We start from the raw sequence: 11,158 nt of genomic DNA, 5'->3' as shown, positions 1-11,158 counted from the left end.
GATCAGCAAATAGAGAGGGCTGCCAAACAGCCAATTTTGAGGAATCCGGAGCATATTGGCCATAAATTTTTAGCAGAGACTCTTGCTGAATTGAAAATTGGAAATGGTGATTTCTTGCTACCCACAGAGAAGCAATGCTTTCAGGAGATGCTTGAGTGACATGGTAGGGGGTTTGCTTTTTTCCCACATGAGATTGGATGTGTGAATCCGGATATTGTTGCTCCTATGGTGATCTTTACTATTTCTCATATTCCATGGAACCTCCGACCTATTCCAGTGCCTAAGTCACGCCTGCCAAAGCTGATTGATTTATTGAATGAGAAAATCAGGATGGGAATTCTTGAGCCTTCATCTGCACCATACTCAAACAAGTGGTTTACAGTTCCAAAGAAGAATGGTACTCTCCAATTTATAGAGGACATGCAGCCAGTAAACAGAGTTACTATCAGGAATGTTGATATAGGTCCAGTTGTGGATGAGTTTGCAGAAGCATTTGCTGGACGTGCCATCTATTCTTTAGGTGATTTGTATTTAGGATATGATCAGTTTCAGTTGGCTTTGGAAAGCAGGGACATAACCACCATGAGAACTCCTATTGGGCTTGTCAGGATGTGTACCTTGCCTCAAGGTGCCACTAATTCTGTTGCGCATATGATGAATGCCATGCATAAGGTCCTTCGTGATTACATACCTCAGCTTACCATGCCTTTCTTGGATGATGTGCCCATTAAGGGGTGTGCAAAAGAAGAGAAGAATGAGAGTCTAAACGAGCAGGGATGCAGATACTTTGTGGCTGATCATATTTCAGCTTGTGAGAAGATTTTGGCCAAGTTAGAAGAAGTGAACTTGACACTATCAGGGCAAAAATCTGTTTTTGGAGTGAATGAGGTTGTCATTGTTGGACACATGTGTGGGTATTATGGCAGGAAACCCTCACCTGATAAGGTGGATGCTATAGGCAAGATTACGGAGTATTGTTCTACCACTTCAGAGGTACGGAGATTCATTGGAGCTTGTGTGTTTTATATGATTTGGATACCTCATTTTGCACACATAGCAGATTGTTTATATTAGCTGCTTCAAAAGGAGCAGAAATTCTATTGGGATGAGAGCCAGACTAAAGCCCAGATTGTTTATATTAGCTGCTTCGAAAGGGGCAGAAATTCTATTGGGATGAGAGCCACACTAAAGCCATGCGGAAATTGAAGAAGTTATTGCAGTTTGCTCCTACTCTCAGGAAAGCGGATTATAGTTGCGGAAGGCCTGTTGTATTGACAGTTGACACTAGTCCAATTGGCATAGGTTGGGTTGTGGATCAAGATGATGCAGATGGAAACAGGTATGCTATTCGGTTTGGGGCCAAAGTCCTAAACGAGAGACAGAGGAGATATTCGCAAATCAAGAGGGAGTTACTAGGGATTGTTACGGCTCTCAAATGTGACAAGGAGTACTTTATTGGAGCTTCAGTTGTGGTAGAGACAGATTGCTTGCCATTGATTGGTATGATTACGAGTTGCTCTACTCCAGATATAGCTATGTTGAGATGGATTGCATACATCAAGTCATTAAATCCAGAATTTAAACACATAGCAGGGAAGGATAATCCAGTGGCAGATATGTTGTCTAGAGCCAGATATGATGATGAGGAGACTCTACTTGTAGAAGAGGATGATGCAGAAATTTCAGCCACTATGGTTGATCATGTTTGCCATGTCTATGACATTGTGGCTTTCATAGAACAAATCTATGTTGGAGATTGGTTGCAGATTGGCAAGTACCTTAGTACACTAAGCAAAAGAGATTAATGGACAGATGAAGAGTTCAAGAAGATCAGAAGGAAAGCCTATGGTTATTTTCTCAAGGACGGATTTCTTTGGAAGCATCCGAAGAAAAGAGGTGGATTACCTTTGCGGGTTGTCTGCGATAGAGAGACACAGTTACAGGTGATGAGGGAGTTTTATGAGAGTCCTTGGGCTGGTCATAGAGGAGTGTGGGCTACTTATGAGAAAATCAAGGAGAAATATTGGTGGAAAGGCATGTATAGAGATGTTTCTCACCTTGTAGAGACATGCAGGGACTGCCAGATGTATTCGGTAGTGCGTCATCGAGATGAGCTTCATCCGACCTATCCGCTATGCATTCATTATAAGTGGTTAGTTGACTTAGTTACTATGCCTATGGGTCTATGGAAGATGAGGTATATTGTTTTGGCTAGGGAGGATCTTACCAATCATGTTGAGGGCAGATCTTTGAGAACGAAGACCACTAGTTCTTATTGGAAGACATTTTCTGCAGGTATGGTTGTGTGGGTAAGATCACTGCAGATCACGGTGAACTGGATGCAGATGAAGCTAGAGAGTTTTTATCTCAACTAGGAATCAAGTTGGCTCTAACCACAGCATACAATCTAGAGGGAAATGGGAAGAGTGAAAGAGGGCATCCACCAATAGTGAAAGCATTAGCCAAAGCATACAGAGGACGAATTGGAGAATGGCCGAGACTTCTACCATTTGCTTTGTGGGCTGATCATACGACTTACAGTGTTATATATGCCCGCCGCAGAGTTGATGTATGGTTAGAAACCGGTTATGCCGACTAAGACTTGTGCTTTGACTTGGTCAGTTTTACCTTGGCAGGAGGATTTGACGAGAGAGGAGCTCTTAGCTCTTCGGATTCGGCAGTTGGAGAGAAGACCAGAGGATATTCAGCTAGCTATTGACACGTTGAAGGTTGCTACACTAAGCAATAAGGACAGGTTTGACAGCAGGCATCGCTTGCGGCCTAGAGCAATAGAAGAGGGAGATTGGGTATTAGTCTTTGATAGCAGCCTTGAAAATTAGTATTCTCCACTTCGGAATATGGTGAAAAGATGGTTTGGGCCGTACATAGTCAAACATGTCTTTGATAATGCAACATATGAGCTGACAGAATTGGATGGGACAATGCTTAGAGTGCCTATTGCTGGAAAAAGAATCAAGATTTTCAAGAAAAGAGATGATGAAGATTATGGATTGGAAGAATTTGCAAGAGAAGAGCAACGAGAAGAAATTCCAATGGAAGAGACAGATGATACGACATATAATCTTATTGATATACCGGAAATGCATAATGAAGAGATTCATGTGTTTGTGGATCTTGATGATAACGATCATGGGTAGTTGGCCCATCTAGAGGATGTGCAGGATTAGAGGGGGTGGATATCGTATTGCTGTGCATTCGAGGTGTGGAATTCACCAAAATATTGTGTGTGTGACATTTGTTACTTTGTACATACTTAGTCGTTGTGTTTACATTTATTTTCTGCATGCGAGTATAGTGGAGAGAAGTTTGGAAGCATAGTAATGGAAATGTTTGGGAAGTTTGGATGAGTTTCAGAAGCACTAGAAGATCAATTACCATTTACCTTGGATTTTGCAATGGAGGTTTCTGCAGTTGAAATGTTAAGGGTCTGGCAAGTAGTGTGGTTTTTGATACATATGGACTTGGTTGGGACTAGTTTCTGCTTCAAGAAAGGTTTTTTGTGATTTATTAAAAGATGGTTGTATCTATGTTCTGATTCCTGGAGGTGCTAGAGAGATGCTCTTTATGGAACATGACCGTATATTTGGGCAGACCCATGTTTACAAGTGGTGCTATACCTTTTTGTCATTTGATACACGTTATTGTTGGGAAGGCTATTTTGAAATGTATGGCTATTTTTAAATGTGAGCTTTTTGGAGGGAGAGAAAAAAGAAGGATGACGCCCTGTGAGCGTGGAGGTCGAAGGAAAACAGGCAGGAGAAGGAGGAGCTTTTACGAGAGCAGGCAATCAAGTGTGCAGAGGAAGTCAATGATGGTTCATCTGAATTTGTTTCCTTGGCCACACCAAGAGGGGCACTTCAGCTTCCAGAGCTTAAGCCAGATTGTTGGAACTATGACAAGCATCATTGGATGATTCGAGGCAGCAGTCTCTTAACATATAATTGATTCCAGTTGATAATGATCCAGACGAAAATACTATCAGCTCTGAACTATGGCATTTATACAATAGATGCAGGAGGATCGCAGCTGATTCTCTGAATGCAGAGTGTAGTGTTTGCCGAAGGCGCTCAAATCTTGTGATGTGTATGGATTGTGATTGTGTTATTTGTGATGGGTCACTTGATGGAGCATCTTTTGCAGCATTTATCACATAGGCGCATGTATTCATATAAGATTTAGTGCTTGGTAAAGTGCTGCAAGCCGACGTGTGATGTGACAGATATTAGTGAACTGCTGTGCTGTCAGTTCTGTTTCGACAAAGCATTTGAGAGATATTACAACATGTACATAGCCACCTGGAAAGGATGATCGTATGCATGTGGCTTCTTGCAAACCTGTAGATGATGTAGTTATGCGAAGGAAGGATTAACGCTTTGCAGCTCCAGGTGAACCCTACTGTGTGCTGTGTGGACGATATGACAGAGGAGGATGTTTGTAGCATGAAGTGTATCTACATCAGACTATGATAAGGAGAAAGCCCAAGAGAGGCTTTCTAAATTGTCTGGTGGTGTTGTTGTTCTGAAGATTGGTGGGGCTAGTGAGGTGGAAGTTAGCGAGAAAAAAAAGATCGTGTGACAGATGCATTGAATGCAGCAAAAGCTGCTGTTGATAAGGGTATTGTGCCAGGTAGTGGTGTTGCTTTGTTATATGCCTCAAGGGAGCTGGATAAGCTCAAATCTGCCAATTTCGACCAAAAGATTGGCATTCAGATCATTCAAAATGTCGACAAACTTCGTGCAGGCTTGAAGGTTTGTACCATCAAAGCTCCAGGCTTCGGGGAGAACAAAAAAATTTATCTACAAGACATTTCCATACTCACTGTCAGAGAGGATGCCAGGATCAGTTTTATCTCTGCATATGTAAACAAATCTGATTGCAAACCACCATGGAAAATGTGCCTGTTGATATGTGTTTTAGAGCTTGGGCTGTGGTTATGTGCTATGAGGCCGGCTGTTTGTGGAAGAAGGAAACTCGAATAGGGGTAAAAGAAAAACCTGGCAGAGCATAAGGAGGTTTCACAATCCACTTTGCCTGAGAAAGGTGTGTTGATCCCAGATCTAGTTCTGTCGCCTCATAATTGCAATCAATTGTGTCTGCAATCATGTTTCATGGACTCGTGATGATGGTTAATGTGTCCTGATCAACTGCGTCCCTCATGGTGATTAATCGATGATTCATCAGTGGATGCAACACTATTTGTTGGGTGACCAGTGATGCATTGCTATTGGTCTGTCAGCTTTACAATTCAAAAAACCTTGTTGTAAGCGAAGGAGCGCTTCAAAGACTGGTTTTCCATTCAACTGTGTGGATCAGTAACTTCATGTATTATGGGATTTGCCAATATCTACAGTTTCTCTGTCAAAACGAGTGGTGCAGGTCACATTTGGAGCCTTGAAGAGTAGCTGTAATACTGATTCTGATAACTTCAATGGTGTTTGTTGGGCCTCTACTGGTGATAAGACAAAAGGAACATTCATGCTAAGCAGATGTTAGAAACTTATACGCATCGAACAGAAGTTTTTTTTGTCGTTGTGATGTGGAAATATGGTATTTTCTACAAGCAAAGTAGATGAGGGACATCTGGCTTTTATCCATATGTGCAGAGGTTGACAAGACTGTGTATTGTAGATAAACTCCATGGTTTTCACCAAGGTTTGCCATTCCATTACTAGCAGTTACTGATTATGGGCAGCATGGAATGTTGAGGCTTTTCTGGACTTAAACTGAATACAATAAGCTTCTGGTTCTGCACATTCAAGTTGCTGTTAAACTAGACACGGTTTCTGTGCTTCTTGTAAGGTCAGTCTCAGATTGGCTAGTGAAGCAAAGTCAAGTTAAAGAACTGGCTATTTGAATATAGAGAATGGGATCTTTTCTTCTCTAAAAGACACCAACAAAGATAATGCATTGAATAATAATGTGGAATGCGTATGCTGGGAATGCCTGTCCTCTTCGCATATTTGTTGATCTTTTATCACGAAATTAGTCAAGGTCTTCCGTGGACGCGACTTTGCTTTCGAAAACCCTTCGACAGCACATACCTTAAGCATGGCGCCTGTATTTTGTCGTGCCTATTTATTAAGGCGTTGGATATTTATTTATTATTTTATATGCACATGGGCGCACAATTATGATATTTGTATTTGGACATTGTATTGGGTATGCCTGACTCTTTGGGCGCCTGTCCCTTAGCTTTATTTCTATTTTGTGCTAAAGCAAACTCAAAAGCCAAAAGCGTGCGATTTTGTAATTTGGGCTATTATTTGAGCTTGAAGATGATTAATACATAAAAATACATGATTTGTGGAGTGCTCACACAAGGCATGGGGGGAGATTGCACCCAATTACCTTGAGTTTTGTGCAAAAAGTAGAGTTCTTTTGTTATTGGGGACCTTCCGGGATTCAGTAGGCGAGCATACAACATCTGATCTGTGCACCACCAAGGACCAAAGGCAAGTGTGAATGGTCCAAAAGTCATGACCTTTGGGGGCTCCCTTTAGGGAGCCCAAAAAATAAAATAAAATTTGTGGGGGGGGCACTGTTTTTTTCGCGTGAGCAAGGAGAAGGTGATTGAGATGGGTTATGGGGGCTGTAAGCAACCCCCCCAACTGATTACATGCCTGAGATGCCCTTGATCTTCGCTCTCCATCTCTCTAGACGGCATGTCAAATGGCTGCCCGGTTATGGAGATCAGATTTCAGTCTTTCTCTCTCCTCTCTCTCTCTCCTGCAAGGGGCAATTCTTGCATATGAAGAAGAATGAAGCCCGATTGGTAAATGCTCGTCCGGCATGGTATCGGATTGCTTCCAAACTGAAGGTGGGTTGAAGATGACAATGTGAAGACAGGCTAAGCATCAAACAGGGCCTGGTTTGCAGAACAACCTAATCATTCAATGCAAAGAGATCCTCAAGAATAACATCTTGACTTGAATGAGGAGAAAATACCAATTGTGTTTGCAAATAAGTAATTTGATTATCCTTCTGCATAACAACTTCCTCAAGATTATTAATGACTTTAAAACAATGAGAAACTTGGAAATGTATTACATTCCTCAATTGAGAAACCTCCTGGCGTAGTAATGCTTTCTCCTCTTGAAGCCGATTAATAACAAGCAAAGCTTCAATTGCTGCAACATTGACTGTTTTTCTCCTTTTCAAGCTCAACAAAAAACCAATGAATCATCTCAGTTGGAGATTGAAGCATAGAGTGTACCTCATGGGAAACTTAAAAAAAACCATGCAAACTGATTGCATTCTGCAATGCTTCATATTCAACCAACTCTTGTAAAGGAAATGTAGTGCAAATCTTGCAATCTTGCAGGAACTGGATAATAGTATGGTTTTGGGTCATGGATCTTCACGAATCGGTAAGTCATTGGAAGATTAGGGTATCCTTTCCTTTGGAACCCATTTCTTCTCATGGCGCCGCAACACTTTGTCGATCCTGTCGGCGGGGATTACACAAGTCACTTCCTCATATACATATGAGTTCAGTTCAACCCTCTGACCTTGAATATGTAAAGTTGAGTTTACGTGAGCCTCCACAAAAATGAACAGCTTTACGACTTTCAAGTCTTCCAACCACTCGATCCTCTTTAGGTTGGTCTGTAAATATGCAAACCGGTGGGCAGCTATATAGTAGATTCCTGAGGCACTTGTCCATCTTGGTTCCATGTACAAAGGCGATGTATTATAAATACGCTCTAGGATGTTCATCATCCCAACCCTTTGTTGATAATCTGGGGAATGCATCACAGTCATAAACATGACTCGGAACACTAAGAACTTGTTCCATGCTTCATAATTCTGTAAGACAGCATTGAAAGTAAGGAAATGTTTGGAAGAACAACATTTTTTTTACTTCATCTTATTAAGATTTTTTAAAAATAAACCCTTCGTTGGTTCGCTCTGATACCAACTTAACGTGTCCACCTGTTATCTTCAGGACATGTCTTAGCAGTCCATCAGAAAGGATGTCCAGAAAGCTCCACCCGGCACTCCCATGGAATGTTACGGGGTTTGCGATCTAGGACTTTCTGCGTCTGCCACGTAGCGGAAGTATTCCGAACGTTCCCACTTAGGACCGACCTGAATTAGGGTTTTCTCTATTGGTCATTTCCTAATGGCAACTAGCATCGAGCCTGAGCCAACTACTTTACGCAGAAACGCCAGGCCCAGAGTGGATTCACGCTGCACTTGGTTCAAGGAGAATGGGAAACAAGAGGGATGCAAAGCTCAACCTCTCTGCCATAAGGCATAGTCCCATTCCATTCCCCTAAAATAGCATAAATCGGGATCATTTATAACTTAGACTCTAGATCAATGCTCTTGTTGTTCGTGTTCTTTGAATTATCTTATTACTGTCCATCGTGATTTAGAAAAGTTCCCGGCCAACTGGGACCATCCATCCGTAGGATAGGCCCATGGCCACATCCTCTACACTTTCCTCAGGTTGTTTTAGTTATTTAATTACCTAACACATTTAGTTGGACATGTATCAATCAACTTACTTAATTAGCCTGTTAGGCATTCGTTCCTTTACGTAATCATAGCACTTGACATAGAAAAGCAATGTCAAACAAGTTCCTTTTCAAGAGGTTATCATATTTATCTTTGAAATACATAAAGTCCAGACCGTAGGCTTATCCATAATCCACCCGAAGGCTATCCAGCAATCCACAGGGATTACTAATCCAAGATTCTGCCCGTAGACTAGTATGCGGGCCTCGCGATCCAATCCCGAGTCACGTTAGCCTCTTGTGCAGGGCCCGGAAGGTGATGGATTTACGACCAGAGCCCCCCTGGCACCCAAGCATCCTCCTGCTCCAAGTAGCGCTCAACGGAGAGACCTCTCGCGCTGTGGGTTCAATCCACCTTCCCAACGCGGTTAACAACCCCCTTGGTTAGGGTCAGGTAGGCAGTCGGGGGTAACTGAAGCTGCCTTTCCCTTCAGGACCGAAGCATTAGATATCCATTTATCCTTTAATTCTTTGAGCAAACATAGCAAAACAGTGCTCTTAAAACTGTTACAAGCACAATCATTCTCCATTGGTTGTTATTTGACCAACTGCTAAGAAGTGAATCCTTCTTTCCAAATGCATCCATCACTCGATCCGGGATCAATTGTGACTTGGCAAGATCCCCAAGAGTTTGACTGTTGATCCTTGTATCCTTGGGTTAGGGCCGTACCCTATTAACCCAACTTAACAAAAATCTTAAGTGCTATTAGCAGTATATATACTATTTCAATTTATTGATTAGTCCTTTGCTTCCAAGCAAAAATCTAATCCCCGTATCTTGGTCACTTTACCCAAGAAAGGTACTATATCAGGACAATTATTCATCCTCTTGCAAGATAAACTTGTGTAAGATACTATCAATATCATTCCGAGGAATTGGCCATTCCCTTGTGATCAAATCACAAGATCATGTGACTCTGTAACTTGTTGCACAAGTGTCGCATCGATTATGAAACTATTCTACCCATCAACAGTGTCTTCTAATCACGGTATCATGATTAGATATAACAATCCGTTCCTGATTGTATTAGGCCGACATTGTCGGTCCTAAGGTTCCGAGTTTCATCTTTTTTAGGGAGAGATTCTTAGGAAAAACCCTAGATCACTTCTCACAGGTATGTTCCAATGTCCCTATATTCCGTGAATGTGGGCAAGTCTTTGGGGTATAAGAGTTTTAGCTTTGGTAATATGAGTGACTAGGTAATGTCCTCAACGCGCTAACCCTAGTTAGCTCTTTGGGATATGTTGCATTGAATTGACCCTTCCTAAACGAGTACCTCGCAGTTTTAGGTGTTTAGGTTTAAACCAATTTAACATGTCTATTCTTGAAGATAATTACGCTACCATTTCCGTAACCACATGATTCATTGTCTACGTGTAAGTTTATTTACAAACCTTAACTTTTCGGTTTAAGGTCAAAGCATAGGTTAAGTTATAGCCTAATTCCAATTGATCATCCTATAACATGCAAACAAGATTCATGCTAAAACATGCAGCCTTTTTCTACTTTCATTTCCGAATGAATTTGTTGTATGCAGAACTTACACAACCTTTCGTTGATTTTGAGTTTTTCGGCCACTTGCCTAGAGGTAAATCTTCTTCATGCAGACCTAGCAATTTCCTATGGTTGCTAGCAACTTTCTATAATGAATCATTTCGAAAAATATGTTCAATAATGTGATATGCGGTTTATTCCTTCCATGCTAAAGTGTACTATCATAATTCCGTTTTGTAAAGATGGGCATTAATTAATATATTTAATGCACAAAACCCACTTGCTAGACATGCATAGAAATCTTATGCTTGCTTTATTTTGTTCGTTTTATTGAAAAATACTAATGACCGAATTCTTCCATCGTGAGCTATTTCTTTTAAATTAGTCAAAGTATTTAAATTGAAAGATGCATCTTATCTCCAAAAATGATCCATGCACGATTGAATTATAACAACGTAAATCAAAATTAGGAAGAAAAAAACTTGGACTTGTGGTGAAATGTCCACATGGATGTTAGGAGACGATCCTCTTGCGGTTGCACCTTGTGCTTTCTTAGGAGCCATCGCGAATGCAGCCTTTCAGTCTTGGATGCAGATTTATGATGTTGGCCGTCTCCTTTGCACACAAAACTCCCTTTGTAATTCCACCGTCCTTTATGAATTTATTTTTCCTTCCTTTCGTAGAAGCTTCGGTGCAAATTGTATACACGGAAAGGGAGAAAAGGAAGTAACTTTGTGGTATGCAAAAAGGGGGAAAAGAGGGTGTTTTGCGAAGGTCAATAGGAAGAGGGTTCTAAGGGATCGCGAGGTTAAGATAAGCCTTTGAGGGACTTTGTAATAAAAAAAAGGGCTTAAAGGACCCTAAAACGATATGTGGGGGGAAAAACCTACGGGAAGGGTTTTAAATCCCAGGAAGGGGGGTTAGGAAAACCTTTTGAGAGTAAGGCTTATTAAAGCCACGGAAATCGAGCTTTTTTATTTGATCCCGAGGGGGGGGTAGTCTTAGGATGCACTAGGTGGGCAAAAGGGGGAAAAAGAAAAAGGGGTATGAGACCCACAATCGGGCCTTTGGATTTTGGGGGGGGGGGGGGGGGGGGTTTATTAAGCCCACAAGTACAAGGGCT

The 11,158-nt window shown here is 41.5% G+C and overlaps 1 pseudogene; it reads left to right on the top strand.

The window, feature by feature from the left end:
* Positions 1-3,416: 3,416 nt before the first annotated feature.
* The window catches only part of LOC148022722 (autophagy-related protein 16 pseudogene), a 129,365-nt pseudogene continuing 121,623 nt past the window's right edge, over positions 3,417-11,158 (top strand).

This window comes from Lygodium microphyllum, chromosome 16 (assembly GCF_053477565.2).
Source record: "Lygodium microphyllum isolate KBCC chromosome 16, Lygodium_microphyllum_v1.1.10, whole genome shotgun sequence".
Taxonomy (NCBI): domain Eukaryota; kingdom Viridiplantae; phylum Streptophyta; class Polypodiopsida; order Schizaeales; family Lygodiaceae; genus Lygodium; species Lygodium microphyllum.
Note: the sequence above shows the minus strand (reverse complement) of the source record. Positions and strands in the feature narration are given on the sequence as shown.